This window comes from Heptranchias perlo, chromosome 20 (assembly GCF_035084215.1).
Source record: "Heptranchias perlo isolate sHepPer1 chromosome 20, sHepPer1.hap1, whole genome shotgun sequence".
Lineage (NCBI taxonomy): Eukaryota > Metazoa > Chordata > Chondrichthyes > Hexanchiformes > Hexanchidae > Heptranchias > Heptranchias perlo.
In genome coordinates, this window is record NC_090344.1 from 32,248,761 (window position 1) to 32,273,769 (window position 25,009).

The 25,009-nt window shown below is 46.7% G+C and overlaps 1 protein-coding gene across 1 annotated transcript in view; it reads right to left on the bottom strand.

Moving 5' to 3' along the window:
- The window catches only part of LOC137335684 (cytochrome c oxidase subunit 5B, mitochondrial-like), a 115,019-nt gene that overhangs the window by 78,534 nt on the left and 11,476 nt on the right, over nucleotides 1–25,009 (bottom strand). The window lies entirely within an intron of this gene.

A 25,009-nucleotide genomic window follows, 5' to 3' on the forward strand; every position in this document is an offset into this window, starting at 1 on the left:
ATAGAGAGAGAGAATTCAATCACATATATAGAGAGAATTCAATCACATCACACAGAGAGAGACAATTCAATCACATAGAGAGAGAGAATTCAATCACATATCACACAGAGAGACAATTCAATCACATCACACAGAGAGAGACAATTCAATCACATATATAGAGAGAGAATTCAATCACATATATATATAGAGAGAATTCAATCACATCTCACACAGAGAGAGAATTCAATCACATCACAGAGACAATTCAATCACATCACAGAGACAATTCAATCACATATCAGAGAGAGGGAGAGAGAATTCAATCACATCACAGAGAGAGAATTCAATCACATCACAAAGGGAGACAATTCAATCACATCACAGAGAGAGAGAGACAATTCAATCACATCTCACAGAGAGAGAGAGACAATTCAATCACATATCATGGAGAGAGAGAATTCAATCACATATCAGAGAGAGAGACAATTCAATCACATATCAGAGAGAGACAATTCAATCACATCACTGGGAGACAATTCAATCCCATCTCACACACAGGGAGACAATTCAATCCCATCTCACACACAGACAATTCAATCCCATCTCACACACAGACAATTCAATCCCATCTCACACACAGACAATTCAATCCCATCTCACACACAGACAATTCAATCCCATCGCACACAGAGAGAGACAATTCAATCCCATCTCACATACAGGGAGAGAGAATTCAATCCCATCTCACACACAGGGAGACAATTCAATCCCATCTCACACAGGGAGAGACAATTCAATCCCATCTCACACACAGGGAGAGACAATTCAATCCCATCTCACACACAGGGAGACAATTCAATCCCATCTCACACACGGAGAGAATTCAATCCCATCTCACACACGGAGACAATTCAATCCCATCTCACACACAGGGAGACAATTCAATCCCATCTCACACACAGGGAGAGACAATTCAATCCCATCTCACACACAGGGAGACAATTCAATCCCATCTCACACACAGGGAGACAATTCAATCCCATCTCACACACAGGGCGACAATTCAATCCCATCTCACACAGGGAGAGACAATTCAATCCCATCTCACACACAGGGAGACAATTCAATCCCATCTCACACACAGGGAGACAATTCAATCCCATCTCACACACAGGGAGACAATTCAATCCCATCTCACACACAGGGAGAGACAATTCAATCCCATCTCACACACAGGGAGACAATTCAATCCCATCTCACACACAGGGAGAGACAATTCAATCCCATCACACACACAGGGAGAGACAATTCAATCCCATCTCACACACAGGGAGAGACAATTCAATCCCATCTCACACACAGGGAGAGACAATTCAATCCCATCTCACACACAGAGAGACAATTCAATCCCATCTCACACACAGGGAGAGACAATTCAATCCCATCTCACACACAGGGCGACAATTCAATCCCATCTCACACACAGGGAGAGACAATTCAATCCCATCTCACACACAGGGAGAGACAATTCAATCCCATCTCACACACAGGGAGAGACAATTCAATCCCATCTCACACACAGGGAGAGACAATTCAATCCCATCTCACACACAGGGAGAGACAATTCAATCCCATCTCACACACAGGGAGAGACAATTCAATCCCATCTCACACACAGGGCGACAATTCAATCCCATCTCACACACAGGGCGACAATTCAATCCCATCTCACACACAGGGAGAGACAATTCAATCCCATCTCACACACAGGGCGAGACAATTCAATCCCATCTCACACACGGAGAGACAATTCAATCCCATCTCACACACAGGGAGAGACAATTCAATCCCATCTCACACACAGGGAGAGACAATTCAATCCCATCTCACACACAGGGAGAGACAATTCAATCCCATCTCACACACAGGGAGAGACAATTCAATCCCATCACACACACAGGGAGAGACAATTCAATCCCATCTCACACACAGGGAGAGACAATTCAATCCCATCACACACACAGGGAGAGACAATTCAATCCCATCTCACACACAGGGAGAGACAATTCAATCCCATCACACACACAGGGAGAGACAATTCAATCCCATCTCACACACAGGGAGAGACAATTCAATCCCATCTCACACACAGGGAGACAATTCAATCCCATCTCACACACAGGGAGAGACAATTCAATCCCATCTCACACAGGGAGAGACAATTCAATCCCATCACACACACAGGGAGAGACAATTCAATCCCATCTCACACACAGGGAGAGACAATTCAATCCCATCTCACACACAGGGAGACAATTCAATCCCATCTCACACACAGGGCGAGACAATTCAATCCCATCTCACACACAGGGAGAGAGAATTCAATCCCATCTCACACACAGGGAGAGAGAATTCAATCCCATCTCACACACAGGGAGAGACAATTCAATCCCATCTCACACACAGGGAGAGACAATTCAATCCCATCGCACACACAGGGAGAGACAATTCAATCCCATCTCACACACAGGGAGAGACAATTCAATCCCATCTCACACACAGGGAGACAATTCAATCCCATCTCACACACAGGGAGACAATTCAATCCCATCTCACACACAGGGAGACAATTCAATCCCATCTCACACACAGGGAGAGACAATTCAATCCCATCTCACACACAGGGAGAGACAATTCAATCCCATCTCACACACAGGGAGAGACAATTCAATCCCATCTCACACACAGGGAGACAATTCAATCCCATCTCACACACAGGGCGAGACAATTCAATCCCATCTCACACACAGGGAGAGAGAATTCAATCCCATCTCACACACAGGGAGAGAGAATTCAATCCCATCTCACACACAGGGAGAGACAATTCAATCCCATCTCACACACAGGGAGAGACAATTCAATCCCATCGCACACACAGGGAGAGACAATTCAATCCCATCTCACACACAGGGAGAGACAATTCAATCCCATCTCACACACAGGGAGACAATTCAATCCCATCTCACACACAGGGAGACAATTCAATCCCATCTCACACACAGGGCGAGACAATTCAATCCCATCTCACACACAGGGAGAGACAATTCAATCCCATCTCACACACAGGGAGAGACAATTCAATCCCATCTCACACACAGGGAGACAATTCAATCCCATCTCACACACAGGGAGAGACAATTCAATCCCATCTCACACACAGGGAGACAATTCAATCCCATCTCACACACAGGGAGAGACAATTCAATCCCATCTCACACACAGGGAGACAATTCAATCCCATCTCACACACAGGGAGAGACAATTCAATCCCATCGCACACACAGGGAGAGACAATTCAATCCCATCTCACACACAGGGAGACAATTCAATCCCATCTCACACACAGGGAGACAATTCAATCCCATCTCACACACAGGGAGACAATTCAATCCCATCTCACACACAGGGAGAGACAATTCAATCCCATCTCACACACAGGGCGAGACAATTCAATCCCATCTCACACACAGGGAGAGAGAATTCAATCCCATCTCACACACAGGGAGAGAGAATTCAATCCCATCTCACACACAGGGCGAGACAATTCAATCCCATCTCACACACAGGGAGAGACAATTCAATCCCATCTCACACACAGGGAGAGAGAATTCAATCCCATCTCACACACAGGGAGAGAGAATTCAATCCCATCTCACACACAGGGAGAGACAATTCAATCCCATCTCACACACAGGGAGAGACAATTCAATCCCATCTCACACACAGGGAGAGACAATTCAATCCCATCACACACACAGGGAGAGACAATTCAATCCCATCTCACACACACAGGGAGACAATTCAATCCCATCACACACACACAGGGAGACAATTCAATCCCATCTCACACACAGGGAGAGACAATTCAATCCCATCACACACACAGGGAGAGACAATTCAATCCCATCTCACACACACAGGGAGACAATTCAATCCCATCACACACACAGGGAGACAATTCAATCCCATCTCACACACGGAGAGAATTCAATCCCATCTCACACACGGAGAGAATTCAATCCCATCTCACACACAGGGAGAGACAATTCAATCCCATCTCACACACAGGGAGAGACAATTCAATCCCATCTCACACACAGAGAGAGACAATTCAATCCCATCTCACACACAGGGAGAGACAATTCAATCCCAACTCACACACAGGGAGAGACAATTCAATCCCAACTCACACACAGGGAGAGACAATTCAATCCCATCTCACACACAGGGAGAGACAATTCAATCCCATCTCACACACACAGGGAGAGACAATTCAATCCCATCTCACACACAGGGAGAGACAATTCAATCCCATCTCACACACAGGGAGAGACAATTCAATCCCATCTCACACACAGGGAGACAATTCAATCCCATCTCACACACAGGGAGACAATTCAATCCCATCTCACACACAGGGGGAGACAATTCAATCCCATCACACACAGGGAGACAATTCAATCCCATCTCACACACAGGGAGAGACAATTCAATCCCATCTCACACACAGGGAGAGACAATTCAATCCCATCTCACACACAGGGAGACAATTCAATCCCATCTCACACACAGGGAGACAATTCAATCCCATCTCACACACAGGGGGAGACAATTCAATCCCATCACACACAGGGAGACAATTCAATCCCATCTCACACACAGGGAGAGACAATTCAATCCCATCTCACACACAGGGAGACAATTCAATCCCATCTCACACACAGGGAGAGACAATTCAATCCCATCTCACACACAGGGAGAGACAATTCAATCCCATCTCACACACAGGGAGACAATTCAATCCCATCTCACACACAGGGAGAGACAATTCAATCCCATCTCACACACACAGGGAGAGACAATTCAATCCCATCTCACACACAGGGAGAGACAATTCAATCCCATCTCACACAGGGAGAGACAATTCAATCCCATCTCACACACAGGGAGACAATTCAATCCCATCTCACACACAGGGAGACAATTCAATCCCATCTCACACACAGGGAGAGACAATTCAATCCCATCTCACACAGGGAGAGAGAATTCAATCCCATCTCACACACAGGGAGAGACAATTCAATCCCATCTCACACAGGGAGAGACAATTCAATCCCATCTCACAGGGAGAGACAATTCAATCCCATCTCACACACAGGGAGAGACAATTCAATCCCATCTCACACAGGGAGAGACAATTCAATCCCATCTCACACAGGGAGAGAGAATTCAATCCCATCTCACACACAGGGAGAGACAATTCAATCCCATCTCACACACAGGGAGAGACAATTCAATCCCATCTCACACAGGGAGAGACAATTCAATCCCATCTCACACACAGGGAGAGACAATTCAATCCCATCTCACACACACAGGGAGACAATTCAATCCCATCTCACACAGGGAGACAATTCAATCCCATCTCACACACAGGGAGAGACAATTCAATCCCATCTCACACACAGGGAGAGACAATTCAATCCCATCACACACAGGGAGACAATTCAATCCCATCTCACACACAGGGAGAGACAATTCAATCCCATCACACACACAGGGAGAGACAATTCAATCCCATCACACACACAGGGAGAGACAATTCAATCCCATCTCACACACAGGGAGAGACAATTCAATCCCATCACACACACAGGGAGAGACAATTCAATCCCATCACACACACAGGGAGAGACAATTCAATCCCATCTCACACACAGGGAGACAATTCAATCCCATCACACACACAGGGAGAGACAATTCAATCCCATCTCACACACAGGGAGACAATTCAATCCCATCACACACACAGGGAGACAATTCAATCCCATCTCACACACACAGGGAGACAATTCAATCCCATCTCACACAGGGAGACAATTCAATCCCATCTCACACACAGGGGGAGACAATTCAATCCCATCTCACACACAGGGAGAGACAATTCAATCCCATCTCACACACAGGGAGAGACAATTCAATCCCATCTCACACAGGGAGAGACAATTCAATCCCATCTCACACAGGGAGAGACAATTCAATCCCATCTCACACACACAGGGAGACAATTCAATCCCATCACACACACAGGGAGAGACAATTCAATCCCATCACACACACAGGGAGAGACAATTCAATCCCATCTCACACACAGGGAGAGACAATTCAATCCCATCTCACACACAGGGAGAGACAATTCAATCCCATCTCACACACAGGGAGAGACAATTCAATCCCATCTCACACACACAGGGAGAGACAATTCAATCCCATCTCACACACACAGGGAGAGACAATTCAATCCCATCTCACACACACAGGGAGAGACAATTCAATCCCATCTCACACACAGGGAGAGACAATTCAATCCCATCACACACACAGGGAGAGACAATTCAATCCCATCTCACACACAGGGAGAGACAATTCAATCCCATCTCACACACAGGGAGAGACAATTCAATCCCATCTCACACACAGGGAGAGACAATTCAATCCCATCTCACACACACAGGGAGAGACAATTCAATCCCATCTCACACACACAGGGAGAGACAATTCAATCCCATCACACACACAGGGAGAGACAATTCAATCCCATCTCACACACAGGGAGAGACAATTCAATCCCATCTCACACACAGGGAGAGACAATTCAATCCCATCTCACACACAGGGAGAGACAATTCAATCCCATCTCACACACACAGGGAGAGACAATTCAATCCCATCTCACACACACAGGGAGAGACAATTCAATCCCATCTCACACACACAGGGAGAGACAATTCAATCCCATCTCACACACAGGGGAGACAATTCAATCCCATCTCACACACAGGGAGAGACAATTCAATCCCATCTCACACACAGGGAGAGACAATTCAATCCCATCTCACACACAGGGAGACAATTCAATCCCATCTCACACACACAGGGAGACAATTCAATGCCATCTCACACACACAGGGAGACAATTCAATCCCATCTCACACACACAGGGAGACAATTCAATCCCATCACACACACAGGGAGAGACAATTCAATCCCATCACACACACAGGGAGAGACAATTCAATCCCATCTCACACACAGGGAGAGACAATTCAATCCCATCTCACACACAGGGAGAGACAATTCAATCCCATCTCACACACACAGGGAGAGACAATTCAATCCCATCTCACACACAGGGGAGACAATTCAATCCCATCTCACACACAGGGAGAGACAATTCAATCCCATCTCACACACAGGGAGAGACAATTCAATCCCATCTCACACACAGGGAGAGACAATTCAATCCCATCTCACACACAGGGAGAGACAATTCAATCCCATCTCACACACAGGGAGACAATTCAATCCCATCTCACACACACAGGGAGACAATTCAATCCCATCTCACACACAGGGAGAGACAATTCAATCCCATCTCACACACAGGGAGACAATTCAATCCCATCTCACACACACAGGGAGACAATTCAATCCCATCACACACACAGGGAGAGACAATTCAATCCCATCACACACACAGGGAGAGACAATTCAATCCCATCTCACACACAGGGAGAGACAATTCAATCCCATCTCACACACAGGGAGAGACAATTCAATCCCATCTCACACACACAGGGAGAGACAATTCAATCCCATCTCACACACAGGGAGAGACAATTCAATCCCATCTCACACACAGGGAGAGACAATTCAATCCCATCTCACACACAGGGAGACAATTCAATCCCATCTCACACACACAGGGAGACAATTCAATGCCATCTCACACACACAGGGAGACAATTCAATCCCATCTCACACAGGGAGACAATTCAATCCCATCTCACACACAGGGAGAGACAATTCAATCCCATCTCACACACAGGGAGAGACAATTCAATCCCATCTCACACACAGGGAGAGACAATTCAATCCCATCACACACACAGGGAGAGACAATTCAATCCCATCTCACACACAGGGAGACAATTCAATCCCATCTCACACACAGGGAGAGACAATTCAATCCCATCACACACACAGGGGGAGACAATTCAATCCCATCTCACACACAGGGAGACAATTCAATCCCATCTCACACACAGGGGGAGACAATTCAATCCCATCTCACACACAGGGAGAGACAATTCAATCCCATCTCACACACAGGGGGAGACAATTCAATCCCATCTCACACACAGGGAGAGACAATTCAATCCCATCTCACACACAGGGAGACAATTCAATCCCATCTCACACACAGGGGGAGACAATTCAATCCCATCTCACACACAGGGAGAGACAATTCAATCCCATCTCACACACAGGGAGAGACAATTCAATCCCATCTCACACACAGGGAGACAATTCAATCCCATCTCACACACAGGGAGAGACAATTCAATCCCATCTCACACACAGGGAGAGACAATTCAATCCCATCTCACACACAGGGAGAGACAATTCAATCCCATCTCACACACAGGGAGAGACAATTCAATCCCATCTCACACACAGGGAGAGACAATTCAATCCCATCTCACACACAGGGAGACAATTCAATCCCATCTCACACACAGGGAGACAATTCAATCCCATCACACACACAGGGAGAGACAATTCAATCCCATCTCACACACAGGGAGAGACAATTCAATCCCATCACACACACAGGGAGACAATTCAATCCCATCTCACACACAGGGAGAGACAATTCAATCCCATCTCACACACAGGGAGAGACAATTCAATCCCATCACACACACAGGGAGAGACAATTCAATCCCATCTCACACACACAGGGAGACAATTCAATCCCATCACACACACAGGGAGAGACAATTCAATCCCATCTCACACACAGGGAGAGACAATTCAATCCCATCTCACACACAGGGAGAGACAATTCAATCCCATCTCACACACACAGGGAGACAATTCAATCCCATCACACACACAGGGAGAGACAATTCAATCCCATCTCACACACAGGGAGAGACAATTCAATCCCATCTCACACAGGGAGAGACAATTCAATCCCATCTCACACACAGGGAGAGACAATTCAATCCCATCTCACACACACAGGGAGAGACAATTCAATCCCATCTCACACACACAGGGAGAGACAATTCAATCCCATCTCACACACAGGGAGAGACAATTCAATCCCATCTCACACACAGGGAGAGACAATTCAATCCCATCTCACACACACAGGGAGACAATTCAATCCCATCACACACACAGGGAGAGACAATTCAATCCCATCTCACACACAGGGAGAGACAATTCAATCCCATCTCACACAGGGAGAGACAATTCAATCCCATCTCACACACAGGGAGAGACAATTCAATCCCATCTCACACACACAGGGAGACAATTCAATCCCATCTCACACACACAGGGAGACAATTCAATCCCATCGCACACACAGGGAGAGACAATTCAATCCCATCACACACACAGGGAGAGACAATTCAATCCCATCTCACACACAGGGAGACAATTCAATCCCATCACACACACAGGGAGAGACAATTCAATCCCATCACACACACAGGGAGAGACAATTCAATCCCATCTCACACACAGGGAGACAATTCAATCCCATCACACACACAGGGAGAGACAATTCAATCCCATCTCACACACAGGGAGACAATTCAATCCCATCACACACACAGGGAGAGACAATTCAATCCCATCTCACACACAGGGAGAGACAATTCAATCCCATCTCACACACAGGGAGACAATTCAATCCCATCTCACACACAGGGAGACAATTCAATCCCATCTCACACACAGGGAGACAATTCAATCCCATCTCACACACAGGGAGACAATTCAATCCCATCACACACACAGGGAGAGACAATTCAATCCCATCTCACACACACAGGGAGACAATTCAATCCCATCTCACACACAGGGAGACAATTCAATCCCATCACACACACAGGGAGAGACAATTCAATCCCATCTCACACACACAGGGAGACAATTCAATCCCATCTCACACACAGGGAGACAATTCAATCCCATCTCACACACGGAGACAATTCAATCCCATCTCACACACAGGGAGACAATTCAATCCCATCTCACACACAGAGAGAGACAATTCAATCCCATCTCACACACGGAGACAATTCAATCCCATCTCACACACAGGGAGAGACAATTCAATCCCATCTCACACACAGGGAGAGAGAATTCAATCCCATCTCACACACAGGGAGAGACAATTCAATCCCATCTCACACACAGGGAGAGACAATTCAATCCCATCTCACACAGGGAGAGACAATTCAATCCCATCTCACACACAGGGAGAGACAATTCAATCCCATCTCACACACAGGGAGAGACAATTCAATCCCATCTCACACAGGGAGAGACAATTCAATCCCATCTCACACACAGGGAGAGACAATTCAATCCCATCTCACACACAGGGAGAGACAATTCAATCCCATCACACACAGGGAGACAATTCAATCCCATCACACACACAGGGAGAGACAATTCAATCCCATCTCACACACAGGGAGAGACAATTCAATCCCATCTCACACACAGGGAGAGACAATTCAATCCCATCTCACACACAGGGAGAGACAATTCAATCCCATCTCACACACACAGGGAGACAATTCAATCCCATCTCACACACAGGGAGAGACAATTCAATCCCATCTCACACACAGGGAGAGACAATTCAATCCCATCTCACACACACAGGGAGAGACAATTCAATCCCATCTCACACACAGGGAGACAATTCAATCCCATCTCACACACAGGGAGAGACAATTCAATCCCATCTCACACACAGGGAGAGACAATTCAATCCCATCTCACACACAGGGAGAGACAATTCAATCCCATCTCACACACAGGGAGAGACAATTCAATCCCATCTCACACACAGGGAGAGACAATTCAATCCCATCTCACACACAGGGAGACAATTCAATCCCATCTCACACACAGGGAGACAATTCAATCCCATCTCACACACACAGGGAGACAATTCAATCCCATCTCACACACAGGGAGAGACAATTCAATCCCATCTCACACACACAGGGAGACAATTCAATCCCATCTCACACACAGGGAGACAATTCAATCCCATCTCACACACGGAGACAATTCAATCCCATCTCACACACAGGGAGAGACAATTCAATCCCATCTCACACACAGGGAGAGACAATTCAATCCCATCTCACACACAGGGAGAGACAATTCAATCCCATCTCACACACAGGGAGAGACAATTCAATCCCATCTCACACACAGGGAGAGACAATTCAATCCCATCTCACACACACAGGGAGACAATTCAATCCCATCACACACACAGGGAGAGACAATTCAATCCCATCTCACACACACAGGGAGAGACAATTCAATCCCATCACACACACAGGGAGAGACAATTCAATCCCATCTCACACACACAGGGAGACAATTCAATCCCATCTCACACACAGGGAGACAATTCAATCCCATCTCACACACGGAGACAATTCAATCCCATCTCACACACAGGGAGACAATTCAATCCCATCTCACACACAGGGAGAGACAATTCAATCCCATCTCACACACAGGGAGAGACAATTCAATCCCATCTCACACAGGGAGACAATTCAATCCCATCTCACACACAGGGAGAGACAATTCAATCCCATCTCACACAGGGAGAGACAATTCAATCCCATCTCACACACAGGGAGAGACAATTCAATCCCATCTCACACACAGGGAGACAATTCAATCCCATCACACACAGGGAGAGACAATTCAATCCCATCTCACACAGGGAGAGAGAATTCAATCCCATCTCACACACAGGGAGAGAGAATTCAATCCCATCTCACACACAGGGCGAGACAATTCAATCCCATCTCACACAGGGAGAGACAATTCAATCCCATCTCACACAGGGAGACAATTCAATCCCATCTCACACACAGGGAGACAATTCAATCCCATCTCACACACAGGGAGAGACAATTCAATCCCATCTCACACACAGGGAGAGACAATTCAATCCCAACTCACACACAGGGAGAGACAATTCAATCCCATCTCACACACAGGGAGAGACAATTCAATCCCATCTCACACACAGGGAGAGACAATTCAATCCCATCTCACACACAGGGAGAGACAATTCAATCCCATCTCACACACAGGGAGAGACAATTCAATCCCATCACACACACAGGGAGACAATTCAATCCCATCTCACACACGGAGAGAATTCAATCCCATCTCACACACAGGGAGAGACAATTCAATCCCATCTCACACACACAGGGAGAGACAATTCAATCCCATCTCACACACAGGGAGAGACAATTCAATCCCATCTCACACACACAGGGAGAGACAATTCAATCCCATCTCACACACACAGGGAGACAATTCAATCCCATCTCACACACAGGGAGAGACAATTCAATCCCATCTCACACACAGGGAGAGACAATTCAATCCCATCTCACACACAGGGAGAGACAATTCAATCCCATCTCACACACAGGGAGAGACAATTCAATCCCATCTCACACACAGGGAGAGACAATTCAATCCCATCTCACACACAGGGAGAGACAATTCAATCCCATCTCACACACACAGGGAGAGACAATTCAATCCCATCTCACACACAGGGAGAGACAATTCAATCCCATCTCACACACAGGGAGAGACAATTCAATCCCATCTCACACACAGAGAGAGACAATTCAATCCCATCTCACACAGGGAGAGACAATTCAATCCCATCTCACACACAGGGAGAGACAATTCAATCCCATCTCACACACAGGGGGAGACAATTCAATCCCATCTCACACACAGGGAGAGACAATTCAATCCCATCTCACACACAGGGGAGACAATTCAATCCCATCTCACACACAGGGAGAGACAATTCAATCCCATCTCACACACAGGGGGAGACAATTCAATCCCATCTCACACACAGGGAGAGACAATTCAATCCCATCTCACACACAGGGGGAGACAATTCAATCCCATCTCACACACAGGGAGAGACAATTCAATCCCATCTCACACACAGGGAGAGACAATTCAATCCCATCTCACACACAGGGAGAGACAATTCAATCCCATCTCACACACACAGGGAGACAATTCAATCCCATCTCACACACAGGGAGAGACAATTCAATCCCATCTCACACACAGGGAGAGACAATTCAATCCCATCTCACACACACAGGGAGACAATTCAATCCCATCTCACACACAGGGAGACAATTCAATCCCATCTCACACACAGGGAGACAATTCAATCCCATCTCACACACACGGAGACAATTCAATCCCATCACACACACAGAGAGAGACAATTCAATCCCATCTCACACACAGGGAGACAATTCAATCCCATCACACACACAGGGAGAGACAATTCAATCCCATCTCACACACAGGGAGAGACAATTCAATCCCATCTCACACACAGGGAGACAATTCAATCCCATCTCACACACAGGGGGAGACAATTCAATCCCATCTCACACACAGGGAGAGACAATTCAATCCCATCTCACACACAGGGAGAGACAATTCAATCCCATCTCACACACAGGGAGACAATTCAATCCCATCTCACACACAGGGGGAGACAATTCAATCCCATCTCACACACAGGGAGAGACAATTCAATCCCATCTCACACACAGGGAGAGACAATTCAATCCCATCTCACACACAGGGAGAGACAATTCAATCCCATCACATACACAGGGAGAGACAATTCAATCCCATCTCACACACAGGGAGAGACAATTCAATCCCATCTCACACACAGGGAGAGACAATTCAATCCCATCTCACACACAGGGAGAGACAATTCAATCCCATCTCACACACAGGGAGAGACAATTCAATCCCATCACATACACAGGGAGAGACAATTCAATCCCATCTCACACACAGGGAGAGACAATTCAATCCCATCTCACACACAGGGCGAGACAATTCAATCCCATCTCACACACACAGGGAGAGACAATTCAATCCCATCTCACACACAGGGAGAGACAATTCAATCCCATCTCACACACAGGGGGAGACAATTCAATCCCATCTCACACACAGGGAGAGACAATTCAATCCCATCTCACACACAGGGAGAGACAATTCAATCCCATCTCACACACAGGAGACAATTCAATCCCATCTCACAGGGAGACAATTCAATCCCATCTCACACACAGGGAGAGACAATTCAATCCCATCTCACACACACAGGGAGACAATTCAATCCCATGTCACACACAGGGGGAGACAATTCAATCCCATCTCACACACAGGGAGAGACAATTCAATCCCATCTCACACACAGGGAGAGACAATTCAATCCCATCTCACACACACAGGGAGACAATTCAATCCCATCTCACACACAGGGGGAGACAATTCAATCCATCTCACACACAGGGCGAGACAATTCAATCCCATCTCACACACAGGGCGAGACAATTCAATCCCATCTCACACACACAGGGAGAGACAATTCAATCCCCATCTCACACACACAGGGAGAGACAATTCAATCCCATCACACACACACAGGGAGAGACCAATTCAATCCCATCTCACACACAGGGAGAGACAATTCAATCCCATCTCACACACAGGGGGAGACAATTCAATCCCATCTCACACACAGGGAGAGACAATTCAATCCCATCTCACACACAGGGAGAGACAATTCAATCCCATCTCACACACACAGGGAGACAATTCAATCCCATCTCACACACAGGGAGAGACAATTCAATCCATCTCACACACAGGGAGAGACAATTCAATCCATCTCACACACAGAGAGAGACAATTCAATCCATCTCACACACAGGGAGAGACAATTCAATCCCATCTCACACACAGGGGGAGACAATTCAATCCCATCTCACACACAGGGAGACAATTCAATCCCATCTCACACACAGGGAGACAATTCAATCCCATCTCACACACACAGGGAGAGACAATTCAATCCCATCTCACACACAGGGAGAGACAATTCAATCCCATCACACACACACAGGGAGAGACAATTCAATCCCATCTCACACACAGGGAGAGACAATTCAATCCCATCTCACACACAGGGGGAGACAATTCAATCCCATCTCACACACAGGGAGAGACAATTCAATCCCATCTCACACACAGGGAGAGACAATTCAATCCCATCTCACACACACAGGGGAGACAATTCAATCCCATCTCACACACAGGGAGAGACAATTCAATCCCATCTCACACACAGGGAGAGACAATTCAATCCCATCTCACACACAGAGAGAGACAATTCAATCCCATCTCACACACAGGGAGAGACAATTCAATCCCATCTCACACACAGGGGGAAGACAATTCAATCCCATCTCACACACAGGGAGAGACATTCAATCCCATCTCCACACAGGGAGACAATTCAATCCCATCTCACACACAGGGGAGACAATTCAATCCCATCTCACACATCAGGGGGGAGACAATTCAATCCCATCTCACACACAGGGAGAGACAATTCAATCCCATCTCACACACAGGGAGAGACAATTCAATCCCATCTCACACAGGGAGAGACAATTCAATCCCATCACACACACAGGGAGAGACAATTCAATCCCATCTCACACAGGGAGAGACAATTCAATCCACATCTCACACACAGGGAGAGACAATTCAATCCCATCTCACACACAGTGGGAGACAATTCAATCCCATCACACACACAGGGAGAGACAATTCAATCCCCATCTCACACACAGGGAGAGACAATTCAATCCCATCTCACACACAGGGAGACAATTCAATCCCATCTCACACACAGGGAGAGACAATTCAATCCCATCTCACACACAGGGAGAGACAATTCAATCCCATCTCACACACAGGGAGAGACAATTCAATCCCATCTCACACACAGGGAGAGACAATTCAATCCCATCTCACACACAGGGAGAGACAATTCAATCCCATCTCACACACAGGGAGAGACAATTCAATCCCATCTCACACACAGGGAGAGACAATTCAATCCCATCTCACACACAGGGAGAGACAATTCAATCCCATCTCACACACAGGGAGAGACAATTCAATCCCATCTCACACACAGGGAGAGACAATTCAATCCCATCTCACACACAGGGAGAGACAATTCAATCCCATCTCACACACACAGGAGGAGACAATTCAATCCCATCTCACACACAGGGAGAGACAATTCAATCCCATCTCACACACAGGGAGAGACAATTCAATCCCATCTCACACAGGGAGAGACAATTCAATCCCATCTCACACACAGGGAGAGACAATTCAATCCCATCTCACACACAGGGAGAGACAATTCAATCCCATCGCACACACAGGGAGAGACATTCAATCCCATCTCACACACAGGGAGAGACAATTCAATCCCATCTCACACACAGGGAGGAGACAATTCAATCCCATCTCACACACAGGGAGAGACAATTCAATCCCATCTCACACACAGGGAGAGACAATTCAATCCCATCTCACACACAGGGAGAGACAATTCAATCCCATCTCACACACAGGGAGAGACAATTCAATCCATCTCACACACAGGGAGAGACAATTCAATCCCATCTCAACAGGGAGAGACAATTCAATCCCATCTCACACACAGGGAGAGACAATTCAATCCCATCACACACAGGGAGAGACAATTCAATCCCATCTCACACACAGGGAGACAATTCAATCCCATCACACACACAGGGAGAGACAATTCAATCCCATCTCACACACAGGGAGAGACAATTCAATCCCATCTCACACACAGGGAGACAATTCAATCCCATCTCACACACAGGGAGAGACAATTCAATCCCATCTCACACACAGGGAGAGACAATTCAATCCCATCTCACACACAGGGAGACAATTCAATCCCATCTCACACACAGGGGGAGACAATTCAATCCCATCTCACACACAGGGAGAGACAATTCAATCCCATCACACACACAGGGAGAGACAATTCAATCCCATCACACACACAGGGAGAGACAATTCAATCCATCTCACACACAGGGAGAGACAATTCAATCCCATCACACAACACAGGGAGAGACAATTCAATCCCATCTCACACACAGGGAGAGACAATTCAATCCCATCACACACAGGGAGAGACAATTCAATCCCATCACACACACAGGGAGAGACAATTCAATCCATCTCACACACAGGGGGAGACAATTCAATCCCATCTCACACACAGGGAGAGACAATTCAATCCCATCTCACACACAGGGAGAGACAATTCAATCCCATCTCACACAGGGAGAGACAATTCAATCCCATCACACACACAGGGAGAGACAATTCAATCCCATCTCACACACAGGGGGAGACAATTCAATCCCATCTCACACACAGGGAGAGACAATTCAATCCCATCTCACCACAGGGAGAGACAATTCAATCCATCTCACACACAGGGAGAGACAATTCAATCCCATCTCTACACACAGGGAGAGACAATTCAAATCCCATCTCACACACAGGGAGACAATTCAATCCCATCTCACACACAGGGAGAGACAATTCAATCCCATCTCACACACAGGGAGAGACAATTCAATCCCATCTCACACACAGGGAGAGACAATTCAATCCCATCTCACACACAGGGAGAGACAATTCAATCCCATCTCACACACAGGGAGAGACAATTCAATCCCATCTCACACACAGGGGGAGGACAATTCAATCCCATCTCACACACAGGGAGAGACAATTCAATCCCATCTCACACACAGGGAGAGACAATTCAATCCCATCTCACACACAGGGAGAGACAATTCAATCCATCTCACACAGGGAGAGACAATTCAATCCCATCACACACACAGGGAGAGACAATTCAATCCCATCTCACACACAGGGAGAGACAATTCAATCCCATCTCACACACAGGGAGAGACAATTCAATCCCATCACACACCACAGGGAGAGACAATTCAATCCCATCTCACACACAGGGAGACAATTCAATCCCATCTCACACACGGAGACAATTCAATCCATCTCACACACAGGGAGAGACAATTCAATCCCATCTCACACACAGGGAGACAATTCAATCCCATCTCACACACAGGGAGACAATTCAATCCCATCTCACACACAGGGAGAGACAATTCAATCCCATCTCACACACAGGGAGAGACAATTCAATCCATCTCACACAGGGAGAGACATTCAATCCCATCTCACACACAGGGAGACAATTCAATCCCATCTCACACACAGGGAGAGACAATTCAATCCATCTCACACACAGGGAGAGACAATTCAATCCCATCTCACACAGGGAGAGACAATTCAATCCCATCTCACACACAGGGGAGACAATTCAATCCCATCTCACACACAGGGAGAGACAATTCAATCCCATCTCACACACAGGGAGAGACAATTCAATCCCATCTCACACAGGGAGAGACAATTCAATCCCCATCTCACACACAGGGGAGACATTCAATCCCATCTCACACACAGGGGGAGACAATTCAATCCCATCTCACACACAGGGAGAGACAATTCAATCCCATCTCACACACAGGAGAGACAATTCAATCCCATCTCACACACAGGGAGAGACAATTCAATCCCATCTCACACACAGGGGGAGACAATTCAATCCCATCTCACACACAGGGAGAGACAATTCAATCCCATCTCACACACAGGGGGGAGACAATTCAATCCCATCACACACACAGGGAGAGACAATTCAATCCCATCTCACACACAGGGAGAGACAATTCAATCCCCATCTCACACACAGGGAGAGACAATTCAATCCCATCTCACACACAGGGAGAGACAATTCAATCCCATCTCACACAGGGAGAGACAATTCAATCCCATCTCACACACAGGGAGAGACAATTCAATCCATCTCACACACAGGGAGAGACATTCAATCCCATCTCACACAGGGAGAGACAATTCAATCCCATCTCACACACAGGGAGAGACAATTCAATCCCATCTCACACACAGGGAGAGACAATTCAATCCCATCTCACACAGGGAGAGACAATTCAATCCCATCTCACACACACAGGAGACAATTCAATCCCATCTCACACAGGGAGAGACAATTCAATCCATCTCACACACAGGGAGAGACAAATTCAATCCCATCTCACACACAGGGAGAGACAATTCAATCCCATCTCACACACAGGGAGAGACAATTCAATCCCATCTCACACACAGGGAGAGACAATTCAATCCCATCTCACACACAGGGAGACAATTCAATCCATCTCACACACAGGGAGAGACAATTCAATCCCATCTCACACACAGGGAGAGACAATTCAATCCCATCTCAAACAGGGAGACAATTCAATCCATCTCACACAGGGAGAGACAATTCAATCCCATCTCACACACAGGGAGAGACAATTCAATCCCATCTCACACACAGGGAGAGACAATTCAATCCCATCTCACACACACAGGGAGACAATTCAATCCCATCTCACACAGGGAGAGGACAATTCAATCCCATCTCACACACAGGGAGAGACAATTCAATCCCATCTCACACACAGGGAGAGACAATTCAATCCCATCTCACACACACAGGGAGACAATTCAATCCCATCTCACACAGGGAGAGACAATTCAATCCCATCTCACACACACAGGGAGAGACAATTCAATCCCATCTCACACAGGGAGAGACAATTCAATCCCATCTCACACACAGGGAGACAATTCAATCCCATCTCACACAGGGAGAGAGAATTCAATCCCATCTCACACACAGGGAGAGACAATTCAATCCCATCTCACACACAGGGAGACAATTCAATCCCATCACACACACAGGGAGACAATTCAATCCCATCTCACACAGGGAGAGACAATTCAATCCCATCTCACACACACAGGGAGAGACAATTCAATCCCATCTCACACAGGGAGAGACAATTCAATCCCATCTCACACACAGGGAGACAATTCAATCCATCTCACACACGGAGACAATTCAATCCATCTCACACAGGAGAGACAATTCAATCCCATCTCACACACAGGGAGACAATTCAATCCCATCTCACACAGGGAGAGACAATTCAATCCCATCTCACACACAGGGGGAGACAATTCAATCCCATCTCACACACAGGGGGAGACAATTCAATCCCATCTCACACACAGGGAGAGACAATTCAATCCCATCACACACACAGGGAGACAATTCAATCCCATCTCACACACAGGGAGAGACAATTCAATCCCATCTCACACACAGGGAGAGACAATTCAATCCCATCTCACACACAGGGAGAGACAATTCAATCCCATCACAACACAGGGAGACAATTCAATCCCATCTCACACAGGGAGAGACAATTCAATCCCATCTCACACACAGGGAGAGACAATTCAATCCCATCACACACAGGGGAGACAATTCAATCCCATCTCACACAGGGAGAGACAATTCAATCCCATCTCACACACAGGGAGACAATTCAATCCCATCTCACACACACAGGGAGACAATTCAATCCCATCTCACACACAGGGAGAGACAATTCAATCCCATCTCACACACAGGGAGAGACAATTCAATCCCATCTCACACACACAGGGAGACAATTCAATCCCATCTCACACACAGGGAGAGACAATTCAATCCCATCTCACACACAGGGAGAGACAATTCAATCCCATCTCACACACAGGGAGACAATTCAATCCCATCTCGCACACACAGGGAGAGACAATTCCAATCCCATCTCACACACACAGGGAGACAATTCAATCCCATCGCACACACAGGGAGAGACAATTCATCCCATCACACACAGGGAGAGACAATTCAATCCCATCTCACACAGGGAGAGACAATTCAATCCCATCTCACACACAGGGAGAGACAATTCAATCCCATCTCACACAGGGAGAGAATTCAATCCCATCTCACACACAGGGAGAGACAATTCAATCCCATCGCACACACAGGGAGAGACAATTCAATCCCATCTCACACAGGAGAGAATTCAATCCCATCTCACACACAGGGAGAGACAATTCAATCCCATCTCACACACACAGGGAGAGACAATTCAATCCCATCTCACACACACAGGAGACAATTCAATCCCATCTCACACAGGGAGAGAATTCAATCCCATCTCACACACAGGGAGAGACAATTCAATCCCATCTCACACACACAGGGAGAGACAATTCAATCCCATCTCACACAGGGAGAGAATTCAATCCCCATCTCACACACAGGGAGAGACAATTCAATCCCATCTCACACACAGGGAGAGACAATTCAATCCCATCTCACACACAGGGAGAGACAATTCAATCCCATCTCACACACGGAGACAATTCAATCCCATCTCACACACAGGGAGACAATTCAATCCCATCTCACACACAGGGAGAGACAATTCAATCCCATCACACACACAGGGAGAGACAATTCAATCCCATCTCACACACAGGGAGAGACAATTCAATCCCATCTCACACACAGGGAGAGACAATTCAATCCCATCTCACACACAGGGAGAGACAATTCAATCCCATCTCACACACAGGGAGAGACAATTCAATCCCATCTCACACACAGGGAGAGACAATTCAATCCCATCTCACACACAGGGAGACAATTCAATCCCATCTCCACACACAGGGAGAGACAATTCAATCCCATCTCACACACAGGGAGAGACAATTCAATCCCATCTCACACACAGGGAGACAATTCAATCCCATCTCACACACAGGGAGAGACAATTCAATCCCATCTCACACACAGGGAGAGACAATTCAATCCCATCTCACACAGGGAGACAATTCAATCCCATCTCACACACAGGGAGACAATTCAATCCCATCTCACACACAGGGAGAGACAATTCAATCCCATCTCACACACAGGGAGAGACAATTCAATCCCATCTCACACAGGGAGACAATTCAATCCCATCTCACACACAGGGAGACAATTCAATCCCATCACACACACAGGGAGAGACAATTCAATCCCATCTCACACAGGGAGAGACAATTCAATCCCATCTCACACACAGGGAGACAATTCAATCCCATCTCACACAGGGAGACAATTCAATCCCATCTCACACAGGGAGACAATTCAATCCCATCTCCACACAGGGAGAGACAATTCAATCCCATCTCACACAGGGAGACAATTCAATCCCATCTCACACAGGGAGACAATTCAATCCCATCTCACACACAGGGAGAGACAATTCAATCCCCATCTCACACACAGGGAGACAATTCAATCCCATCTCACACACAGGGAGAGACAATTCAATCCCATCTCACACACAGGGAGAGACAATTCAATCCCATCTCACACACAGGGAGAGACAATTCAATCCCATCTCACACACAGGGAGAGACAATTCAATCCCATCACACACAGGGAGAGACAATTCAATCCCATCACACACACAGGGAGAGACAATTCAATCCCATCTCACACACAGGGAGAGACAATTCAATCCCATCTCACACAGGGAGAGACAATTCAATCCCATCTCACACACAGGAGAGACAATTCAATCCCATCTCACACACAGGGAGAGACAATTCAATCCCATCTCACACACAGGGAGAGAGAATTCAATCCCATCTCACACACAGGGAGAGACAATTCAATCCCATCTCACACACAGGGAGAGACAATTCAATCCCATCTCACACAGGGAGAGAGAATTCAATCCCATCTCACACACAGGGGAGAGACAATTCAATCCCATCTCACACACAGGGAGACAATTCAATCCCATCTCACACACAGGGAGAGACAATTCAATCCCATCTCACACACAGGGAGAGACAATTCAATCCCATCTCACACACAGGAGAGAACAATTCAATCCATCTCACACACAGGGAGAGACAATTCAATCCCATCTCACACAGGGAGACAATTCAATCCCATCTCACACACAGGGAGAGACAATTCAATCCCATCTCACACACAGGGAGAGACAATTCAATCCCATCTCACACACAGGGAGAGACAATTCAATCCCATCTCACACACAGGGAGAGACAATTCAATCCCATCTCACACAGGGAGACAATTCAATCCCATCTCACACACAGGGCGAGACAATTCAATCCCATCTCACACACAGGGAGAGACAATTCAATCCCATCTCACACACAGGGAGAGACAATTCAATCCCATCTCACACACAGGGAGACAATTCAATCCCATCTCACACAGGGAGACAATTCAATCCCATCTCACACAGGGAGACAATTCAATCCCATCTCACACACAGGGAGAGACAATTCAATCCCATCTCACACACAAGGGAGAGACAATTCAATCCCATCTCACTTCAGGGAGAGACATTTCAATCCCATCTCACACACAGGGAGAGACAATTCAATCCCATCTCACACACAGGGAGAGACAATTCAATCCCATCTCACACACAGAGAGAGACAATTCAATCCATCACACACAGGGAGACAATTCAATCCCATCTCACACAGGGGAGACAATTCAATCCCATCTCACACACAGGGAGAGACAATTCAATCCCATCTCACACACAGGGAGAGACAATTCAATCCCATCTCACACAGGGAGACAATTCAATCCCATCTCACACACAGGGAGACAATTCAATCCCATCTCACACACAGGGAGAGACAATTCAATCCCATCTCACACACAGGAGAGACAATTCAATCCCATCTCACACACAGGGAGAGACAATTCAATCCCATCTCACACACAGGGAGAGGACAATTCAATCCCATCTCACACAGGGAGAGACAATTCAATCCCATCTCACACAGGGAGACAATTCAATCCCATCTCACACACAGGGAGAGATAATTCAATCCCATCTCACACACAGGGAGACAATTCAATCCCATCTCACACACAGGGAGAAGACAATTCAATCCAATCTCACTACACAGGGAGAGACAATTCAATCCCATCACACACACAGGGAGACAATTCAATCCCATCTCACACAGGGAGAGACAATTCAATCCCATCTCACACACATGGAGAGACAATTCAATCCCATCATCTCACACAGGGAGACAATCAATCCCATCCTCACACACAGGGAGAGACAATTCAATCCCATCTCACACACAGGGAGAGACAATTCAATCCCATCTCACACACAGGGAGACAATTCATCCCATCTCACACACAGGGAGAGACAATTCAATCCCATCTCAACACAGGGAGACAATTCAATCCCATCTCACACACAGGGCGAGACAATTCAATCCCATCTCACACACAGGGGAGAAGACAATTCAATCCCTTCTCACACACAGGGAGAGGACAATTCAATCCCATCTCACACAAGGGAGACAATTCAATCCCATCTCACACAGGGAGACAATTCAATCCCATCTCACACAGGGAGACAATTCAATCCCATCTCACACACAGGGAGAGACAATTCAATCCCATCACACACACAGGGAGAGACAATTCAATCCCATCTCACACACAGGGAGACAATTCAATCCCATCTCACACACAGGGAGAGACAATTCATCCCATCTCACACAGGAGAGACAATTCAAATCCCATCTCACACACAGGAGAGACAATCAATCCCATCTCACACACAGGGAGACAATTCAATCCATCTCACACAGGGAGACAATTCAATCCCATCTCACACACAGGAGAGACAATTCAATCCCATCTCACACACGAGGGAGACAATTCAATCCCCAGTCTCACACTCGAGGAGAGGACAATTCATTCCCATCTCACACACAGGTAGAGACAATTCTATCCCATCTCAAACACAGGGAGAGACAATTCAGCCCATCATCA